Genomic DNA, 21,250 nt, shown 5'->3' with positions numbered 1-21,250 from the left:
CTTGCCAGTTTAAGCGAATGTAAGAACGCCAGGACGATGGAGGGAAAGATAGCCCGGTCTCGGAGGCTACTGCTATATTGATGAAAATTTAAAGGCCGTCGGAGAATTTCCAGCTCAAAAAGTATATGACAAAATCCCGGCTCAGTGAAGAAGTTCTGGGTCATCAGAAAGGATTCCGGTTTAAAATCCGGTTCAAAGGAAGTCAGTCTCACTGAAGCTCTCAAATATCCGTTTTACAATCCGGTTCAAGGGAAATCTATCTCCCACAAAGCTCTGAAGCTCTCAAATCTGGTTTAAGAATTTTCGGTTCAAAAAGGAATTAACCTCTCGCAAGTTTGAGTTTAAAGGCCGTCAGAAAATTTCCGGCTAAAAATGAAGATTCCGGTTTAAAATCCGGTTCAAGGGAAAGATGTCTCCCATAAAGCTTTGAAGCTCTCAATATCCGGTTCAAAATCCCGGTTCAAGAAGAATTTATCTCTTGCAAAAAGTTAAAGGTTTCCGAAGAGGACCTGTTGCCATGATGCGCGGTTCAAACATGGGTATCCTGCCTTATTGGCTTATTATATTATTGATCACTTGGGGGCTTGGTCATATTCGAACCATAGCTACACCTCTTGATCGGTGTAAGGCCACCAGGGAAATCAATTAGGGGTCAAAGAGAGTGTTGCAAAAAGCACGAACTCAAACATAGGCACCCATTGAGCACCCCTCACAAAATTACTTGGGGGCTCTTTGTGCAAAGCAACAAAGAGTTTGAAAGGACCCTTGTAATTGGCTATCGAGCCACGGCTTGGAAGCCTGGTGTATTCACCTAAAACCCCGGGTTAACCTGCCTTCATCAAGTAAGCCACTCCTATCCAGGTAATCCTGGCATGACCCGCCGAACGTTTGACAAGTCAATCTTATACAGACCCTGAACTTGTCAAAGTTAAAACGACGATTGGTTAGTTGGAGGCCCATCTTAAAAGGCTTTGTCAAATGGTTTAACTCAGCGGCCTGGCAGCCCACGAAAAGCCTCGAATTTGGGCCTGGCAGCCCTCGAAAAGCCTCGACTACAAGTTTTATTTGATTTTGTTTTTGCAAAGTTTCATCTCTTTCGATAAAGTTCTAAGTTAAACCGGTGTCTATTGACCCGGCCAGACTATATGTCTTCACATCAACCCGGTGTTTCTTAACCCGACGTGGCTTACAGTTATCAGCTATTAGCACATAATCAATTATGAACCGACATCTCTTAATCCGGTCTGGCATTGACTATAAGTTGCTAGGATGATCATCCGGTGTTTATCATAACCCGGCATGGCTTATTACACACCAGCGCAATGCGATGGGCGTTTTCAAACACTTAAGATTTGGGTTATCACCCTTACTACAAGAAAGTTGGTAAACCAATGATGTGATTCAATATCACAGGTATGATATATTCCATATTTTATTATCCTTGCAGCCTTGGTTATAAACCCGGGTTATATGTTTGGCATTATGATCCGTCCGGCGATAAACCGCTAGGACACTTTAAAATTGTTGTATGCAGAAACAGGTTGAATAAAGCATAATTATAAATCACCGGCATTTATTAACCCGGTATGGCTTTGGACTATAAGTTGCCAGTATATATTTGGATTGCGCCATTGGAATCATGCGCTTATAAATCATTGGGTATATTATTCAAATTTTTAATAGCCAACATGGCTAGATTTTTATTATGGTTATCAATAACCAGTATTATGATTAAGGTTTTCAAAGTCACTTTAGCGCAATGGCTATCATATTATCAATGGATATGATTTATTCTACAATTGAAGGAATAGTCCCGAGTCGCTGCAGGCTTACGACCCGACACTTGGGGGCCACATCATTTCAGTTGAGATTACATCAAATACACAAGTCTCATGTCGCTGCAAGCATGCAACATGACACTTGGGGGCTAATGCAAAGTCCTTGTTTGCTCACCTTATTGAAGATCCGACTCATCACATCATAATGAGCCGGCCCTTGGGGGCTACCAATTGCTCCTGTCAACTATTCAAGGTACAAAGCTTTTTATCCATTATATTGAAGGGTCCACTGCTCAGTTGATAAAGCACAAGGCTTTTAACCTTGTGGACGTGGATTCAACCGCATGATGGGGGTTACATCATATGATGTTATTTTCATTGAAGTATATATAAAGTCCCAGCTCAATATTATCTTACTGAGTCGGCCCTTGGGGGCTACAGGTTACTGTTAAAGTCTACATGATCATATTTTCAAAGTCCCTGCTCATTATTGCATAATGACCCGGCCCTTGGGGGCTACACTGGTTGAAGTTTTTATGAGCATCAGGCAATTACAAGTCCCAGGTTGCTGCAAGCATGACAACCCGGCACTTGGGGGCTACATATGTGGAATACTCAGTTCTGACTAGTGATTGAGATGAACAACCTGGATTTCTTCAAGATTGTGATATTTATATTGAAGCAAGTCTTAAGTTGTTGCTATGGTAGCTTCTTAAGACTTGGGGGCTACAAGTGATAGGCATATAAGAGGTATATTTTCAAGCTGGATGTTAACTACAAGTATGACCCGGTGCTATCAATATTTATAAACCGGTGATCTTGGCAATGATAAACCGGCAAGTTCTACGTCCTTAAACCGACTGAAGATCAGATGAGTATTTCAAGGACCAATATTGTTTTTAAGCATTGGGAGCTGAATCAAAGGAGTTATTCTTCACAATATATTTTCTATGAGAAATCAATGTCAGCAAATTGATTATGAAGCTGGCCTATTAAACCAGATTTTCTAGAAGAAGGAAGTGACAAGGACTTAAGAATGATCAGGATCAGTTTAACATGGATAAATCCAAATTAAACTGGGGGCTAATGTCGGGGATATACCCCGCGGTATGACCCGGCCGGAATCATAATCCGGCTGGGACTTGGTAAACTGGGGCGGTATTAAACCGGCAGAGTTAAGACAGATGGTAGCACCGGCAGGTGTTAAGTCAATCATAACCCGACACACAATGTTAAACCGGTAGACAATGTTAAACCGGCAGACAATGTTGAACCGGTAGACAATGTTAAACTGGCAGACGTTAAGAAGCCCAGGAAGGGAAGTCAAAATAGTTTAAGTCTTAGTCCGAGATGGACTCTACATGTAACCCGCCTCTTTAACTTATATAAGGAGGGGCAGGGCTCCCCAAAGACAGGCAAGCAAGAAACAATCTCTAGGGCTAGACACAACTAGAGGAGAGCCAGTTTACGGCGACTCCCTCGTGATAATAATGAGATCTAGCCTCAAACAACATGTAGGGTTGTTACCGGATGATGTTTCCCGGGGCCTGAAGCTGTCTAAACCCTTGTCTTGTGTTGCGTCTATCGATTCCGCTCAACCCCTCTCAAGCTACCACATAGATGCGTTGGCCTCGCGACTAAGTCCTCACACTAAGGACATCTGACGTGTTAATTCCACGACAGTACTTATAGTAGTTGTTTGCTTTCTTATACTAACGGATCTCACGAAGGTTTTGTTAAGTTTTGTGTGATTGAAGTTTTCAAGTTTTGGGTGATCTTACGATGGATGAAGGAATAAGGATTAGCAAAAGGATAAGCTTGGGGATGCCCGATGCACCCCAAGATAATATTCAAGAAATAGCAAGCAACTAAGGTTGGGGATGCCCCCGAGTGGCATCCCCTCTTTCTTTTAACAACCCTCGGTATTTTAATTGGAACTATATTTTTATTCATCACATATTATGAGTTTTGCTTGAAGCGTCTTGTATGATATGAGTCTTTGCTTGTTTTGCTTTGTGTTTTAAGTGTTGAATCCTTGCTGGACACACCCTTTTGAGAGAGCCAAAAATTATGCTATGCTTGCTCCTATGCTTCACCTAGATTTTTAGAGCCATGGAGTTGCTCTAGTGCTTCACTTATATCTTTTTGAGCACGGTGTGCTTTGTTATTTTTGAAGAAATGCTCTTATGCTTCACTTAGATTTATTTGGGAGTTAGTAATTTTTTTAAGAAATTCTCTCTTGCTTCACATAGATTATTTTGAGAGAAAGAAATATTATGCTCATGTTCTTCACTTAAATTTGTTTGAGTTTTTTTTTGACAGAACCCCTCCTCCTTTATTCACTTAGCAAAATAGTGGCATCGTTTACAAGTAATAGAAGCAGTACATCCGGTGCCGAATCCATCCAGATAGAAGGAGGAGAAAACTTAACTATCCTAGCAAGTTCATGAGCTACTTTATTACTCTCTCTATTACAATGATCATAAATTACATGATTAAAATCTGACGACATGAAATAGCAATCATCAATAATTGCACTTGCCACCGAAGAGGAGTTGCCTGCTCTCAAAGCTTCCACAACCTCCATGCTATCCGAGTTGATCACGATCTTGCTGCATCCAATGCTTCTGGCTAGATTCAAACCAAATCTGACTGCCAATGCCTCTGCAGTGAATGAATCATAGCATATGTCCACTCGTTCATTAGCTGCCGCAATAAATTTCCCGTTGCAATAAATTTGTTTGAGTTTATCAAAAGCAACATATGAAAATAGTCTCAAAGCGATAGATATCCAAGGAGGATATAATAAAAACTTTCATGAAGATCACACTAACCACAACACCGATGCGACGACATGTAATCTGCCGGAAGAAGACCCTTAAGAGGGCAGAAAAACTACTGGGACAGAGTTTCTCCCGGCAGATAGAACTGCCACAACAACGGCTGCCGGGAATCATATTTCCTGGCAGATACAGATCTCCCGGCAGTTCCACTGCCAGGAAGCCCTGTTCTCCCGGCAGATACAAGTGTATGCCGGTAATTCAATTGCCGGCAGTTATAATAATGCCAGGCAGACGGTCTGCCCTTTACTTGTACTTACCCCGGCAGTTTTCTTGATCCGGGTAGCACATGTATATTTCTAATAATTTCTATCCAGAAGAATTCACTCAAGATTCAATAGCAGATCTCATACACATAATGACTATATATCAATACTTCAACATTCATTCAAGCGTTCAGTAGCATCCAGCTACATCAATAAACAGAATTTACACAAGACCTACATGCGTTCAGTAACATCCAGCTACATCAATAAACAGAACTGACAAAACACATATGTGCGTAGAGTTGCATCTAGCTACATCAATAAATAGAATTTACATAAGACTAAGATTTTATTTTTCTTCGAACTAAGCTAGACAAATGGTTTGAGCTTTGATGCACAGAAGGAGCCATGTCCAGGAAGACAAATTGCTTGGTCGCAACCGTTTGTTGAATAACTTCCTGCGATGTCTTCAAAATAGTAAATACCAAACTTGCCAACATCCTGTGAAACAACAACATTCAAAGAGTCAAAATACTTACAATGCTTTAAAGATCGCAGCTTAACCACACCTCCACATGATTGTGGATGTATATAGAAGACCTGCAACTAGATCAATGTGATTTGCAAGAATTTAGTTCAGAGAAGTAAAACATTAGTATAAAAAGCTAATGAAACAGATGTCAATTACTGTATTTTGTTTTAAAAATATCTTAACATGAAAACAACATGTGTGCATGTTCAGAGATGAGAACCATGTTACAGAAAAAAATCCATGGGATCCCCAGTTCAAACATCAAGGCCATATAAAATCATGACAATTGTAAAAAGAAAGGAAAAGGGAGACTCTAGAACGAATTAACAAGTCGAGAACTTACACAACCGAAATACTTCTGAGTATCCACCCTTAACCTACAAACCCATTAATTAAGGATATGATTCGGTTGGTTTAGTTTAGAATGGTTGAATTTATAGAATTATGAAAGCAAAGGTATGAAATTTTGTAGCATTCAACAATCTCATCCTTGCGACAAAACTTACAAGCTTGATACAGAACATTTTGAACAAGAGAGAAAAAAATAACTTCAAATATTTTCGAAGTACAAACCAGCAACATCTATGAACTATGTAACAAAAATCATAACATCAAACCAAGAGAAGATTAAAAAAACTGAACAGGACATAGGAAAGGATATGGCAGCTGACATGTACTTTTACAAGAAATCTTTCAGACTTTCAGTGTGTATATCTATAGCAATATTACTACAGCTGATTATAATGACAGATTTTTGACACTTCCAAGTACAAAAACTGATGTATAGTAAACAGTAAGCAATAAAATGCAAGGTCAAACAATTTGCAAGCATGATATGCTTCCTTTTTCCACCAAACTGCATGCCAAGCATAGCATGTGTATACTTATGAAACATAGCACCATGCAGTGTACAATGAAATAAACTAAATAACCATAAAAAATTCACACCAAGCACTAGAGCTAATTTTGTTGGATGGTACACACTAACAATTAAAGACAGCAGATAAGAGCTCAAAATGTCACCGAAGGCCAATAGGATGTGAGCGCCTACCGCCTATATAGTTCACTATAATTAGAAGCCACCATTATAAATTAGCAAAATTTATACCGAAGGCCAATAGGATTATGATCAGTCAAGCAAATACATTCTGGCTCAACCTACAACAGATAGAGTAGCATGCGCCGGTACCTTAGCGATGCGCGATGGAGTTAAGGCGAGCTTCATCGGCTGGCGCGCGTGCTAGAGCTTCAGTTTTCTGCTGTGAACTTTTCCTTGGTTCATGCCTGAATGAGTGTGTACATGTGCGCTAGCTTCCACGCTTGAGGCTTCCATGAGAAGAATATCTACACATACGTTTTGAGTAGTATAGAATGAGCAAATATCTCAATTCTCTTCCATGCACAAGACTTCGAGTTCTAGTGAACTACTAGAACTCGGTTCAGTTTGTAAAGCTTGTTTCTTGGAATAACTAAAATATACATGAGATACAATCAGATAGTATCAAGAAATAACTGTTCCAAAGCAAGTAGTCATACCATGATTTAAAATTGATAAATAGCTGATAGAACAACTATTTCTACAAGCATCATTTTCGACTTTCAGTGTGTATCGATGGCAAGATTCCTGTTGTCTACAAAATATTAAACACTGTAATGTCAGGTCAACCACTTTTTACACATGAAAAATAAGTACTGTACTTTGTATAGGAATACAAAAGAAGGCAGCACCTATGCTATTCATAAATTGCTCTATGGCAGGCAGGCCAACAACTCTGTTTCATGAACTTCCCAATAACAAAAGACTAAGCTTCAGAATACACAGGTCATGCAAATGCTCAGTTCCAGTACATGTAAAAGCATGTACAATAAATTGTATCTGTTCTGAATTTTGAACAAAATTTTCACTTTGCTAATTAAGTTCGTCAGTGAGTATCGACATGCTTCCGCTGCTTTACCCAGAAAGTATGAGTATACAACGCGTTCTACAAGCCAAATACCTAGTTGTAAATAGGAAGTAATTAAGATATACATGATATATAAGGATGGCTCCGAGGAACTAGTACCATGAAAGAGCTGCTCTGAGTAGAACCGCTGCCCGTCATGTTGCAGCCCGAACAGCACAGCGCCATCTGTCCTCCACAGCCCACGCGGAAGGTGCAGGCCCACAAAGAAGAAGAGAACCTGTCGATGTAGATGCAACTCGCGGTTGACCTGCTTGAACTCACGATCTGGTGCTTGCCACAAGCGTTCTGGAGGTTGAACCGTGTTCTGGACGCAGTGGCGCTGCCTTAGCTATGGTGGAGTGAGTCCATACAGAGGCCGCCGGGGTCGGGCTCCTCAGGAGACACGCGACTACTCTGGAACTGGGCGAGGCGGATGTGAAGACGACGGGAAAGTGGCGGTGGAGAGGTGCACACTCGGGGTGGTGGTGATGAAGCCCGGAGCGGCCATATCCAGCAGCACCGACGACCGGTGCGGCCAGATCTGGCAAGGACTAGGCCAGGACGGTTCCATCCAAAGGCAGGCCAGCGATGTGAGGCCGTAGCAGGGAGTGTGTGCATCGGAGAGGGAGAGGAAGAGATGTAGGGGCGGCGGCGCACGGGGAAGGGGAAGAACGGACTGCCCAGATCTAGGGTTTGGAAGGGGCGGTGGTAAGGTTGTTGGAGGGATGGTCGATTTGGGGAAGAACTGCTCGGGCCGGCGGCTTTATTTTCTTTGGAGCCCAAACTTTCGGTATCTCCCGCGCTAGAGCGTGTTTGGGCCCAATGTCGCGCGCCACACAATTGCCGACAGTTAACGGCCCTGACTTGGTTCTCCCGGCAGATACACTGACCTGACATGTGTGCGTCATTTCCGGCAGTTTGTGTGCCCTCTTTACTCAACTTTTGCCGGTAGTTTCACTGCCCTTTAGTACTTCTCCCGGCAGTTATAAGATTCCCGGCAGAAGATTTGCCCTTAATCCGGTATTTCTCCCGGCAGTTAATTGCCCCGAATCAAGTGTTGTGGTGTAGTGTCATTGAACAAAATAAACTTGATTCTTAGTAATGGTTTGAGATATGACGATATGATATGTGAGTCATGTTGATGAGTAATTGTGCTTTAGTAAGAATATTGATGTTAAGGTTTGTTATTCCCTATGCAAGCACGAAAGTCAATACTTATGCAATGAAATTTATATCCTAATTGTGGTGCATTATTCGGTGTTACTTATGCTTAATGCTTGTGTACGAGATTTTTCGTTTCTTGGTTGGTCGCTTCTCAATATTTTTGCTAGCCTTCATTTTTGCACTAAGTATGATCACTACTTGTGCATCCAAAACCCTTTAAACCAGTTTTGTCACATGAGTCCACTATACCTACCTATATGCAGTATTTCCGTGCCGTTCTAAGCAAATTTGCATGTGCCATCTCTAATTTTCAAAATAAATTTCTCTTTTGTGTGCTCTACCGCTCGCGAGGCGGTGAGGGGTGGCCAATATTTTCCATGCTAGATGTGTTATTCTCACGATGAGTTTTTGTTCACTTGTCATTGCACAAGAGTATGAAAAAGGTATTAGGGATGCCTAGTCCCGAAATAAAAAATGAATTTACTTTTTGTTGTCAAATAATAAATTCCTTGGAAAGTGTTGGTATGGAGGACACCCATGGATACTGTAGCCATGGAAAGTGAAAGTAATGGTGGAAAAAGGAATAAACTTTGTTTTTTGTTTGGGAACCGCCTATGATGTATCTAGCAAGGAAAGTGTTGGGAGCTCTAAATTGTTTTCGTTGGTGGGAAAAGTATGCCTCCGAAAATGTTTTTATCTCTCAATTTTCGCTTTGAGCTCTGCACCTCTAAAAATTCCTACTTCCCTCTGCGAAGGGCCTTTCTTTTACTTTATGCAATTTTTATTTTGAATTTGAGTCTCCACCTTCTCTTATAAAGCACCAACTAAGGGGCACTATGATCGTATTTGAGCATTGGGTGTAGTTAATATTCGAGTTCATTTCATGAAATGGATCAATGGTTAAGCATAATGGGCTAGGGATAACTTGCTTTAGTGTTGATATTTTGAAAGACATGGTTGCTTGTTAGTATGCTTGAGTATTAAAGTCTTCAGGTCAAAATTAGACTATTGCTTTGAATCATATAAAAGTCCAAATGTCCATGCTATGAAGAAAAGAAAATGTGATGACCATGTTAGGCAGCATTCCGCATCAAAAATACTGTTTTTATCATTTACCTACTCGAGGGCGAGCATGAATTAAGCTTGGGGATGCTGATACATCTCCAACGTATCTATAATTTTTGATTGTTCCAGCTATTATATTATCATTCTTGGATGTTTTACAACCATTTTATAGTCATTTTATATCATTTTTTGGTACTGACCTATTGACATAGTGCCTAGTGCTAGTTGATGTTTTCTGCATGTTTTTTACATCGCAGGAAATCAATACCAAACGGAGTCCAAATGCAGTGAAACTTTTTGTGGATTTTTTTGGGCCAGAATACAACCAGTGGGCCAGGAACACACCTGAGGGGAGCTTCGAGGGGAGCACCACCCACCAGGGCGCACTTGGGGGCCCAGGCGCGCCCCGGTGGGTTGTGCCCTCCTTGTTGGCCTCCCGCAGTGCCTCTTTGCTCTATAATAAATACCCCAATATTCGAGAAACCCTAGGGGAGGCGACAAAAATCAATTCCAGCTGCCGCAGAGTCCAGAAACACCAGATCCAATCTAGACACCATCTCAGAGGGGTTCATCATGTCCATTGGTTCCTCTCCGATGATGCGTGAGTAGTTCTTTGTAGACCTATGGGTCTGTAGTTAGTAGCTAGATGGCTTCCTCTCTCTCTCTTGATTATCAATACAATGGTCTCTTGGAGATCCATATGATGTAAGTCTTTCTGCGGTGTGTTTGTTGGGATCCAATGAACTTTGAGTTTATGATCAGATCTATGTTTTTATCCATGAAAGTTATTTGAGTCTTTTGTGATCTCTTATATGCATGAATAATTATAGCCTCATATTTCTTCTCTGATATTTTGGTTTTGTTTGGCCAACTTGATCTATTTATCTTGCAATGGGAAGAGGTGATTTGTGCTAGGTTCGATCTTACGGTGCTTGATCCCAGTGACAGAAAGGGAAACAACACGTATGTATCGTTGCTATTAAGGATAACAAGATGGGGTCTATTTCTACATAAATAGATCTTGTCTACATCATGTCATCATTCTTATTGCATTACTCCGTTTTCCATGAACTTAATACACTAGATGCATGCTGGATAGCGGTCGATGTGTGGAGTAATAGTAGTAGATGCAGACAGGAGTCGGTCTACTAATCTTGGACGTGATGCCTGTATAATGATCATTGCCTGGATATCGTCATGATTATTTGAAGCTCTATCAATTTCCCAATAGTAATTGTTTTCCCACCGTTTGCTATTTTTCTTGAGAGAAGCCACTAGTGAAACCTACGGCCCCTGAGTCTCTTTTCATCATATTTCCCTTTGCGATCTATTTTCCTTTGGTTTTATTTTCAGATCTATTAAACCAAAAATACAAAGATACCTTGCTGCAATTTATTTGTTCCGTGATCTATTTATCCTATCTACCACATTTATCTCACATTATCTTGCCTACTTGAGGCACGGTACCTGAAAGGGATTGATAACCCCTTTAACACGTCGGGTTGCGATTATTTGTTATTTGTGTGTAGGGGATGTTTACGTGGTGTGAGGAGGTTCTCCTACTGGTTCGATAACATTGGTCTCATCACTGAGGGAAATACCTACCATCGCTATACGTCATTATCCCTTCCTCTTTGGGGAAATACCGACGTAGTTCTAGCAAACATCAGGGACAAAGCGTTGCCGTCTCGAGGCGGAACCTAGGCAAGAGCACTTTTGCTCTCTGACGGAGCGATTCCGCTGGGGATACTACCCTCCGGGAGGGGAAAATTGAAGTCATCAACGTCACCAATAACCCTCTCATCGTGGGAGGACCAATCTTCATAAACATTTTCACTAGCACCATCTCATCTCAAACCCTAGTTCATCTCTTGTATTCAGTCTTTGTCTCAAAACCTCAGATGGTACTTGTGGGTTGCTAGTAGTGTTGATTATATCTTGACTCCAGCGCCGGCTATGAGCTCCTATCCTTCCTAGATGCTTACTCCGGCTATCACCAGATAAAGCTGGACCCGGTCGACGACCTGAAGACGCCCTTCATCACGCCCTTTGGGGCGCATTGCTACATCACCATGTCGTTCGGCTTGAAGAATGTCGACGCCACCTTCCAGCGCTGCATGCTGAAATGCTTGTTGCCGTAACTCGGCCGCAATATCCACATCTACATGGATGACATCATGGTGAAGACCGAGCAACACCTCATGCTCCTCGACGACAAGAAGGAAACCTTTGCCAACCTGTGCGAGTACCAGGTCAAGCTCAACCCGAAGAAGTGCGTTTTCAGCATGCCGGCCAGAAAGCTACTTGGCTTCCTCGTCTTAGAGCGCGGCATTGAGGCAAACCCAGAGAAGATCAAGGCCATCGAGTGCATGCGCCAGCCGGCCCGCCTGCATGATGTCTAGAAGTTCACTAGTCGCTTGGCCTCTGTCAGCCGGTTTCTCAGCCGACTGGGCGAGAGGGCCTTGCCCCTATATCAGCTGATAAAGAAGACGACGCCGTTCGAGTGGAACGACCAGGCGGACGAAGCTTTCCGGGTCCTCAAGCGCATGCTCTCCACTGCACCCGTCCTAGCCGCGCCGACCGAGAAGGAGCCGCTGTTGCTCTACATAGCCACCACCTCGCGCTCGGTCAGCACGGTGATGGTGGTCGAGCGACCAGAGAAGGGCAAGATCTAGCACGACCAACGCCCAATCTACTACCTGAGCGAGGTGGTCTCCGCCTCCAAGCAGAACTACCCGCACTACCAGAAGATGTGTTATGGCATGTACTTCACCGCCAAGAAGCTGAAGTAGTACTTCCAAGAGAATGTTGTGACCGTTGTCAGCATGGCCCCCATCGACGAGATCATGGGTTGCCGGGATGCCTCTGGCCGAGTCGCCAAATGGGCGATCGAGCTAGCCGGCCACACCATCCTCTACGAGCCTTGCACCATGATCAAGTCCCAAGCTCAGGCCGACTTCCTCGTCGACTGGACCGAGACCCAGTACCTGCCGCCACCGTCGGATTCGACGCATTGGCGCATGCACTTCAACGACTCCAAGATGAGATCCAGCCTAGGAGCCAGCATCGTGCTGTCTTCTCCGAAGGGTGACCGGCTTCGCTACGCGCTCCAGATCCACTTCGCCACCTCCAACAACATCGCTGAGTATGAAGCCCTTGTGCATGGCCTCCGGCTTGCCAAGGAACTCGGCATCCGGCGCATCTTGTGCTACGGCGACTCAGATCTGGTGGTGCGGCAGTGTTCCGGCGAGTGGGACGCTCACGACGCCAACATGGCCAACTATCGCTTCCTCGTCCAGTTATACGTTTGTCGGATTTCGGGTTCCGGCAGACCCTTGAGGTTCGAACACTGGGGTGCGCACGAAGATCTCTCCCTTACCAGCTCATGTCTCGAAGTCTCGCAAAGATCTAAGCAAGAAAGATGAACACACAAGGGACACGAGATTTATACTGGTTCAGGCCACCATTGTGGTGTAATACCCTACTCCAGTGTGTGGTGTGGTGGATTGCCTCAGGGGCTGATAGTGAACAGTACAAAGGGAGAACAGTCTCGTGAGGGGCTGTTCTTGAGATGGTGCGATGAACTGCTTGGGTGAGTTCAGTCGCTTCTCTCTCTCTCTCTGGTCGATCTCCAGATGCCTCTACCCTATGGGTGGCTAGTCCTATTTATAGGCGGAGGCCCTGGGCCTCTCCCCAAATAATGAGCGGGAAGGGCGCCAACAATTGGCCATTTTGAAGGGGAAAATCTGGTACACTTATCATGACTAAAGTTGATCTTCGGCTGCCAAAGGTCCTGACGGTGACACCGCCCTGGGCTCCACGATGACCTCCATCCTGCCGTTCTGCTGGTGTTGGTCTTGTTGCACCGAAACGGTAACCTTTGCCTGATGCCTTGGCCCGTGCTTGCCCCCTTTGCACCGTAAGGGAAACAAGGACATTGCGCAGGCCGGCGCCCGCCTGGCACCCGCCTGGCCTCCGATCGTCATGGCTTGCGTCACGGGCCCCTCGGGAGGTGCCCTGCCTTGATCTCTCCGCCCCCTTGCGAGCCTGGCTGAGGAGGTTGCTCCTGAGGAAGCTCCCTGTCGTCCTCCCCGTGAGGCTTGGCCCCTCGCGAGGGTCTTGAGCTTGAGCTGATGGAGCTGGGCTGCATTGGGCCCCCACTTGAGCCACGCCGCAGGCCGCAGGCAGGCAAGTCTGGCGACCCCCATTCCCAGAACGTCGACAGTAGCCCCCAGGCCCAAGGCGCGCCCGGACTTGGCTTAGCAGAGAAGCGAAGGGGCAAGTGCGAAGTGCCACGGGCCCCAACAACCTGCGGCCTTGGGCGCCGCATGGCGGTTGATTGGACGTAGGCGTCTCCGCTTCCCGACGATGCCTCATTATGCGCCCGGCTAGGCGGACCCGTGGTTGCACACAACTACTCCCTTTTTGCCTCCCGCGCGCTTCTTGCCCTTCCTCCTCCCTCGGGCCTCAACCTCCGCCTCCAATCCAACTCTAGCTCTCCCCTTTCTTGCCTGCCATGGCGCCGACGAAGAAGGAAAAGGGGAAGAAGCCCGTGCCTTCGCCCCGCTCACCTCCGATGGCGGCCCCCGCCGTCGATCGGTCAATCATACTCAATCCCGAGGCCCTCCGCAAGGTCCGCTCTCCTCTTGCCACCATCTTCAACGAGTGTGGCCAGACCACAGCCTGGCCTGCGTCCCATGCTTCTATTAACAGGGTCGTCACAGAGGTCCGGTTCTTTGCCGACGCCTTGTGGGCGGGTCTGGTTCCCCCTTTCTCTGTTTTCTTCAATGCGGTGCTCTCCCATTATCAGATCCACATGATGCACCTCGGACCTGAGTCCATTACTCCCCTAGCTGTCTTTGCTTTTGTTTGCGAGGCAATGGTGGGCATTCCTCCTTCCGTTGCACTGCTGCGCCATTTCTTCTCCTTGCGCCTGAGCGATCCTGCTCAATGCTCAGGGTGTGTGAGCTTTCTTGCCGTGCCAGAGACGGCTGCTTCAGGGATCGACTTCGGCCTTCCTCCTTCTGAGGCTAAGTTCAGGGAGCGGTGGCTATATGTGGATGTTGGGGTACCCAGCCCCCTGCTCTCGCACCCAACCGCGCCGGCTGTTCCTAGCTCAGGCTGGGCTCATGAGGCGCTCGTGAACCCCCGGCTCGTCTTCTTCTGGCGCCACTTCGAGACCTTGAGGGCGCTCAACGTGATGGCGCCCAAGGTGGTGAAGGAGTTCCTCCAGTGTCGCATTGCTCCTCTCCAGCGCCACTCTCGTCGAATGTGGGATCATGCGGGGCACAAGGACCGCATGCGGCTCCAGGAGGAGGACCTGGAGCCTGAAGCACTAAGGACGGTGCTCAAGGTCCTGACTGGCGACCCTTCCCCAGGCAGCCTCCAACATGATGGTGCCCTCCTGTATCTTTGTTCGGGCAGGGCCGGTTTTGTGAAGCAGATGCCCAGCTTCGATGAATGGGGACTGCGCCCGACTGGCCTCAGGGGGCCCCGCGAGAATCATGTCGCCGTGGTTGCCCTTCTAGTTGCCCAAAGCGGCCCCGTCCTAGGTGATGAAGCAGGGAGAAGAGAACTGCGGGGAGCCGAAAAGGATGATGTTGTGGAGGTGCAGATGCCGCGCGGGGCTCCGGAGGCAACATCTCATGAAGCCCGTCCTGGAGCAGTGGCAGGCGAGGAGCTCCGGCCTACGGCTCCTGAGGTTGGGGCTCCCGAGGCTCCGGTCGTCCCTCACGAGGTGGTGCCCGGTGGCGCTCCTCAGGCCGGTCCCATTAGCGCCGATCGTCCCGACGCCCCCAACATGCCGCAAGCCAACCCCTGCGCCAAGCGCTTGGGTTGGTTTTGAGTAGATTTTGAGGCCCTCCGCAAGAGGAAGGAGGCCTTGGGCGGTGAAGATCGCCCTTGCCGCTCGTTGAAGCGTAGGAAGTACTTTGCCATGGATGAGTAAGTCCTCTTCCTTCTTTGCCCCTTCATTTCTCTGTTCTCGCAGCTGATCGCGGCTTTCTCAGGGCCCTTCCTGCTGAGTTCATGGAGACGGCTAGGGAGCCATCCCCCCAAGCCTCGTCCTCGCTGCTGACCCTGAGCATGCCGAGCTCGAGCGGCACTCCTGCCGCTCGGCTAATCGTTGGTGTGGCCCATCCTGCCGGGCATCTAGATCCTGCGCGCCTGCTGTCCTCCCTCCATGGGTTCCCCTGGGGCATAACCATCTTGCCCCGTGCTCCTTCCCTGATCGTGAATGATGAGTGGTTGAATTCGGTCTTAAGCATCTCTTGTGGGGACGGACCGGTGCCAGGCTGGGCTCCTGGCACGGCCCGTCTGACGATTGCTGGGGCACCAGCTCCCGACTCCGTGCCGGGAGGGGGCATGCCGCCCCAGTGCCCTCCGGGTTCGCCAGCGGTGGAGGATGACGCGGAAGACGTACTCAGGCATGCTCATGAGTGCCGCGCCCTTCGCCAAGAATTCCTCTAGGGGGCGGTGGATGCAGTAAGCCGGATCGGAGCAGAGCTTGCTGGCGAAGACGCGCGCGTCGAGGCCGAAGGCTTGCGCCTTGCTGAAGAGAGGTGCAAGCTAAAGGTAGCCGTTGCCTTTGCGCGTCACTAGCGGGACCTTGACAACATGAAGGCTGAAGCGTCACTGGTGGCCTCGCGAGAGGCCTGCTCCCAAGCCGTCGAGGAGGCCCGGGAAGCAGACCGATGGCGCAAGGATGCGGAGGAGCGCGTGTGGGAGCTTCAAGCCTGGATCAACTCTCTGGAGGAGCAGGTGGAACTGCGCCAGGCGGCCCTTGTGTCGCTGAAGGAGGCCTCCGTCGACCAGGTAGAGCTTCGGAAGCGCGAGGAAGCGCTGACGCTGGAGGCCGCCGATCGCAACCTTGACCTTGAGCGGCTGGAGACGAGGGAGCGTCTGGTGGCTCAGGCGGAGGATGACGTCGCTGCGCACGAAACCCGAGCCCAGGAGGAGGTCGACCGTCGAGTGGCAGAAGCTCGTTCAGGTCTCGAGAGCCAATACGAAGCGAGGTTGGAGCTGATCAAGGCCGAAGCTGAAGGTAGGACCGCGGCCCTTAGGGCCAAACTGGCCGAGGTGACGCGGGGCACGGACTCCTCCGCGGCTGCCCTTGGTGCCGTGCAGGCAGAGCTGGCCTCTTCCCGCGCCGAGCTGCTTCTTCTCCGATAGAGGTTGACGGCGCCGAGGCTATTGCGCGGCAGAACGAGGACGAGATCCGCCAGAGGCGGGTCCTGGAGCATGAGCACGCCCCATGCTTAGAACGCTCAGGGAGCGGGCTAACACGGCCCTGGGCAACATTTGCGAGGCCGCTGCCGAGGTGCCGCACGAGACCAACTATGTCGGTAACCTCTAATATTTCACTGATGTGGTGACGCTCCTGGAGAACCGGTCCGAGAGGTCCCGTTGGCTCGTCGAGGAGAGGAGCCGAGCCTTGCTTGGGTGTGTCTTCTCCCGTGTCTTCAGCCATCTGCAGAACATGGATCCCCACTTCGATTTCGACGCCGCCATTGCACCTGTGCCCATAGCCATCCGGGGCGACCTGGTGCAATGGGTGGAGGACAATGTGGACGCCCTCGTTAGGGCCTTCGCGTCTGATGATGATGGCGTGATCATGGCCGCCGATGAAGGCGGTGTGGTGGACGCGCCTGGCGCTGGTGGAGGTGTGGGTGGTGATGGTGATGACGCCAACGACGCTAACAACGCCTCTGGAGGCGCCCCAGATGACGCGGCGAGCGATATGTTCGACTGATCGCGCGTCCCCTGTGATTTACCTTGCGTGAAGAAATTTTGGGCTTGGCCCTGAAGACTGTAAGAGCATTTTGTGAGGGAAAGCCCCTCATGTAAAGGTTTGCAAACAATATCCTTGTAAGTGTAACGCTGCGCGTGAGCTTAGACGCTGGCCTGGAGATGGGTCAGCTGACCCGTTTACCTCCTGACCCCGACGAGTCCCAAGCTGGCCTGTGGGGGCTGCTACGCCTCGATTGTCTTCTGAATGGTCCCGTTGATCCTGCGGTGAGAACCTCCGGAGAGGGCGTGGCAACAGCGGTCCAGATTGTAGACGTGCCTGGCCTGGCCTGGCTCGCGAGGAGTTCGCGAGGGGAGGCAGCCGACGCTAACTTGGACGTAAGGTCGAAACCAGAACACGAGAGATTGCTCGAACGAGACTAAGCTCCCCTTCCCCAGACACACGCAAGTCTCATGTTCAAATCCATATTAAATTCAAATCGAAGAAACTTGTCAATAGAGGAAAAGGCAAAAGGCAAAAAGCCGCGTCCGACACCTAGTCTAGTCTTCGACGTCTTCTCATCAGCGCGGAGCTAAGTGCTGCCACTGGGTGTGGGCGGGAGCCCCCGAGGCCCGAGGGCGGCTCTCCGGAGACTCCGGTGCGTGTACAGCCCCACTCATTATTACGTGAGAGTGTCACGGGGCAGCGAGCTTCACATGCACTAGGCCTTCTTCACAAGTACCGGCCTTGCTTCATATCGCCAGACGAGGGCCCCGCCTTGCGCCGCACTCTACCACCATTGACGGCGACCGGAAACCAAGGACGATGCCAATGGGGTAGAGCGGTCGCCAGCGGTTCCCCCGACGACCACGGGTCCTCTGCCGGGGGCAGGCCTTGTGGCACCTCCCTGGCAGAGGGCCTACCTCCGGAGTGTGCCTGGTGCCGAGCGCCGCGGGGGCGAACCCGGATCCCGACCCCTTTCCTGCAGCCCCCGGTGCCCTCCTCCCGAGGGGTAGGAGGCTGCAGCATTGGGGCATCCATTTGCTGCGGCGACCTGTACCTCCTGCGACCCATGGTTAGCATAAGTTTGCTCCTGAGGAAGTAGTGGTACCAGATAATTGCTACCGCCGGCGCGGCCGTCGAGGCCCTCTTGGGGCTCTTGAAAGAGCTCAGCTTCTGGCGGCTCCTCGCCCCAGCCTGGCCCAAGGAACGAGCCGTGGTCCTCTTCCAACGCGCATTCTCGATCCACCATGTGGGGCACGTAAGCTTCTGGCACCGCAACTCCACGGTTCTCGCTGTAGTGCCCCAATTGCAATGCAGTTCGGCCTGGAGCATTGTCTTGAGGGTGATGGCGCGGTGGCCCATTGAGGCTGAAGGTCGCGGTGCACGCTCCGTCGCCGGCTAGGGGTGTGGCCGGCGCGACTTGGCGCCCGGTGCTGATGGCCGAGTTGGTGTTGAGATGGGCCTGAAGTCTGCTCGGAGTCGCGTGGGCACGTATGGGGCCGCCATACGGCCCGCCTTGGACTTGGGGTGGCAACTGAACGCAGAAGGGGGGCACTCCCGAGGCGGCGACGTCCAGGAGTTCGGCTACTCGCTCCAGTAGCACATCAGGGCCGCCCTCCAGCAGCTGGCACCGCAGCAGCTCTCGGGCTACCGTGAGCGCGGCCCTGGAGTTTGCCTACTCCCGTCGGGTGTGCGGCGCCGTGGCCGCGGCGTGGTTCGAAGCTGACCGCACCTGCCGCGGTGTGAGGGCAGGCGGCGTTTGGCCGCGTCGCCCGTGCCCTGCAGCGCCCTGCGGAGCGCGGGCTGCCTGAGGCGCAAGGTTGCGGTCGCGCTGGGCCGGCGACACGGCATGGACGGGCCATGCTGCCCAGCGGTAGGTGTTGGCTGTCGGGTCGCTTGACATCAGGACGGTGAGGCGACGAAACGCGAGGAGGCGGAAGGAGGACTCCGGCGCACCCCTACCTGGCGCACCAAATGTCGGATTTCGGGTTCCGACAGACCCTTGAGGTTCGAACACTGGGGTGCGCACGAAGATCTCTCCCCTACCAGCTCATGTCTCGAAGTCTCACAAAGATCTAAGCAAGAAAGATGAACACACAAGGGACACGAGATTTATACTGGTTCAGGCCACCATTGTGGTGTAATACCCTACTCCAGTGTGTGGTGTGGTGGATTGCCTCAGGGGCTGATAGTGAACAGTATAAAGGGAGAACAGTCTCGCGAGGGGCTATTCTTGAGCTGGTGCGATGAACTGCTTGGGTGAGTTCAGTCGCTTCTCTCTCTCTCTCTCTCTGGTCGATCTCCAGATGCCTCTACCCTGTGGGTGGCTAGTCCTATTTATAGGCGGAGGCCCTGGGCCTCTCCCCAAATAATGAGCGGGAAGGGCACCAACAATTGGCCATTTTGAAGGGGAACATCTGGTACACTTATCCTGACTAAAGTTGGTCTTCGGTTGCCAAAGGTCCTGACGGTGACACCGCCCTGGGCTCCACGATGACCTCCATCCTGCCGTTCTGCTGGTCTTTGTCTTGATGCACCGAAACGGTAACCTTTGCCTAATGCCTTGGCCTGTGCTTGCCCCCTTTGCACCGAAAGGGAAACAAGGACACTGCGCAGGCCGGCGCCCGCCTGGTACCCGCCTGGCCTCCGATCGTCATGGCTTGCGTCACGGGCCCCTCGGGAGGTGTCCTGCCTTGATCTCTCCGCCCCCTCGCGAGCCTGCCTGAGGAGGCTGCTCCTGAGGAAGCTCCCTGTCGTCCGCCCCGCGAGGCTTGGCCCCTCGCGAGGGTCTTGAGCTTGAGCTGATGGAGCTGGGCTGCATTGGGCCCCCACTTGAGCCACGCCCCAGGCCGCAGGCAGGCAAGTCTGGGGACCCCCATTCCCAGAACGCCGACAACATCCATTTTGCATCATGCTTTGATATTGATATTTATTGCATTATGGGCTGTTATTACACATTATGTCACAATACTTATGCCTTTTCTCTCTTATTTTACAAGGTTTGCATGAAGAGGGAGAATGCCGACAGATGGAATTCTGGGCTGGAAAAGGAGCAAATATTAGAGACCTATTCTGCACAACTCCAAAAGTCCTGAAACTACACGGAGGCACGTTTTGGAATTAATAAAAAATACTAGCGAAAGAATCAACCAGAGGGGGCCCACACCCTGGCCACGAGGGTGGGGGGCGCGCCCTACCCCCCTGGGTGGACCCTCTTGCCTCGTGGGCCACCTGGCAGGCCTCTGGTGCCCATCTTTGGCTATATGAAGTCTTTCGCCCTGGAAAAAAAATCAAGAAGAAGCTTTCAGGACGAAACACCACCGCCACGAGGCGGAACCTTGGCGGAACCAATCTAGGGCTTCGGCAGAGCTGTTCTGCCGGGGAAACATCCCTCCGGGAGGGGGAAATCATCACCATCGTCATCACCATCGATCCTCTCATCAGGAGGGGGTCAATCTCCATCAACATCTTCACCAGCACCATCTCCTCCCAAACCCTAGTTCATCTCTTGTATCCGATCTTTGTCTCAAAGCCTCAGATTTGTACCTATGGGTTGCTAGTAGTGTTGATTAGTCCTTGTAGTTGATGCTAGTTGGTTTATTCGGTGGAAGATCATATGTTCAGATCCTATATGCATATTAATACCCCTCTGATTATGAGCATGAATATGATTTATGAGTAGTTACATTTGTTCCTGAGGACATGGGAGAATTCTTGCTATAAGTAGTCATGGGAATTTGGTATCCGTTCGATATTTTGATGAGATGTATGTTGTCTTTCCTCTAGTGGTGTTATGTGAATGTCGACTACATGACACTTCACCATTATTTGGGCCTAGGGGAATGCATTGGGAAGTAATAAGTAGATGATGGGTTGCTAGAGTGACAGAAGCTTAAACCCTAGTTTATGCGTTGCTTCGTAAGGGGCTGATTTGGATCCATATGTTTCATGCTATGGTTAGGTTTACCTTAATTCTTCTTTCATAGTTGCGGA

The 21,250-nt window shown here is 49.5% G+C and overlaps 1 long non-coding RNA gene across 3 annotated transcripts; it reads right to left on the bottom strand.

The window, feature by feature from the left end:
- Positions 1-4,956: 4,956 nt before the first annotated feature.
- On the bottom strand, positions 4,957-8,079 carry LOC119325560. Of its 3 annotated transcripts, none has more exons than XR_005157581.1 (4): positions 7,420-8,079; positions 6,893-6,987; positions 6,546-6,700; positions 4,957-5,430 (listed from the first exon to the last, which is right to left on the bottom strand). It is a non-coding gene; the product is annotated as an uncharacterized LOC119325560 (long non-coding RNA). The 3 variants fall into 3 exon arrangements; XR_005157579.1 differs by having other exon boundaries at positions 4,957-5,325; positions 7,420-8,075; XR_005157580.1 differs by lacking the exon at positions 6,893-6,987 and having other exon boundaries at positions 4,957-5,325; positions 7,420-8,065.
- Between the last annotated feature and the right edge of the window lie 13,171 nt (positions 8,080-21,250).

Source organism: Triticum dicoccoides, chromosome 6B (assembly GCF_002162155.2).
Source record: "Triticum dicoccoides isolate Atlit2015 ecotype Zavitan chromosome 6B, WEW_v2.0, whole genome shotgun sequence".
Lineage (NCBI taxonomy): Eukaryota > Viridiplantae > Streptophyta > Magnoliopsida > Poales > Poaceae > Triticum > Triticum dicoccoides.
Note: the sequence above shows the minus strand (reverse complement) of the source record. Positions and strands in the feature narration are given on the sequence as shown.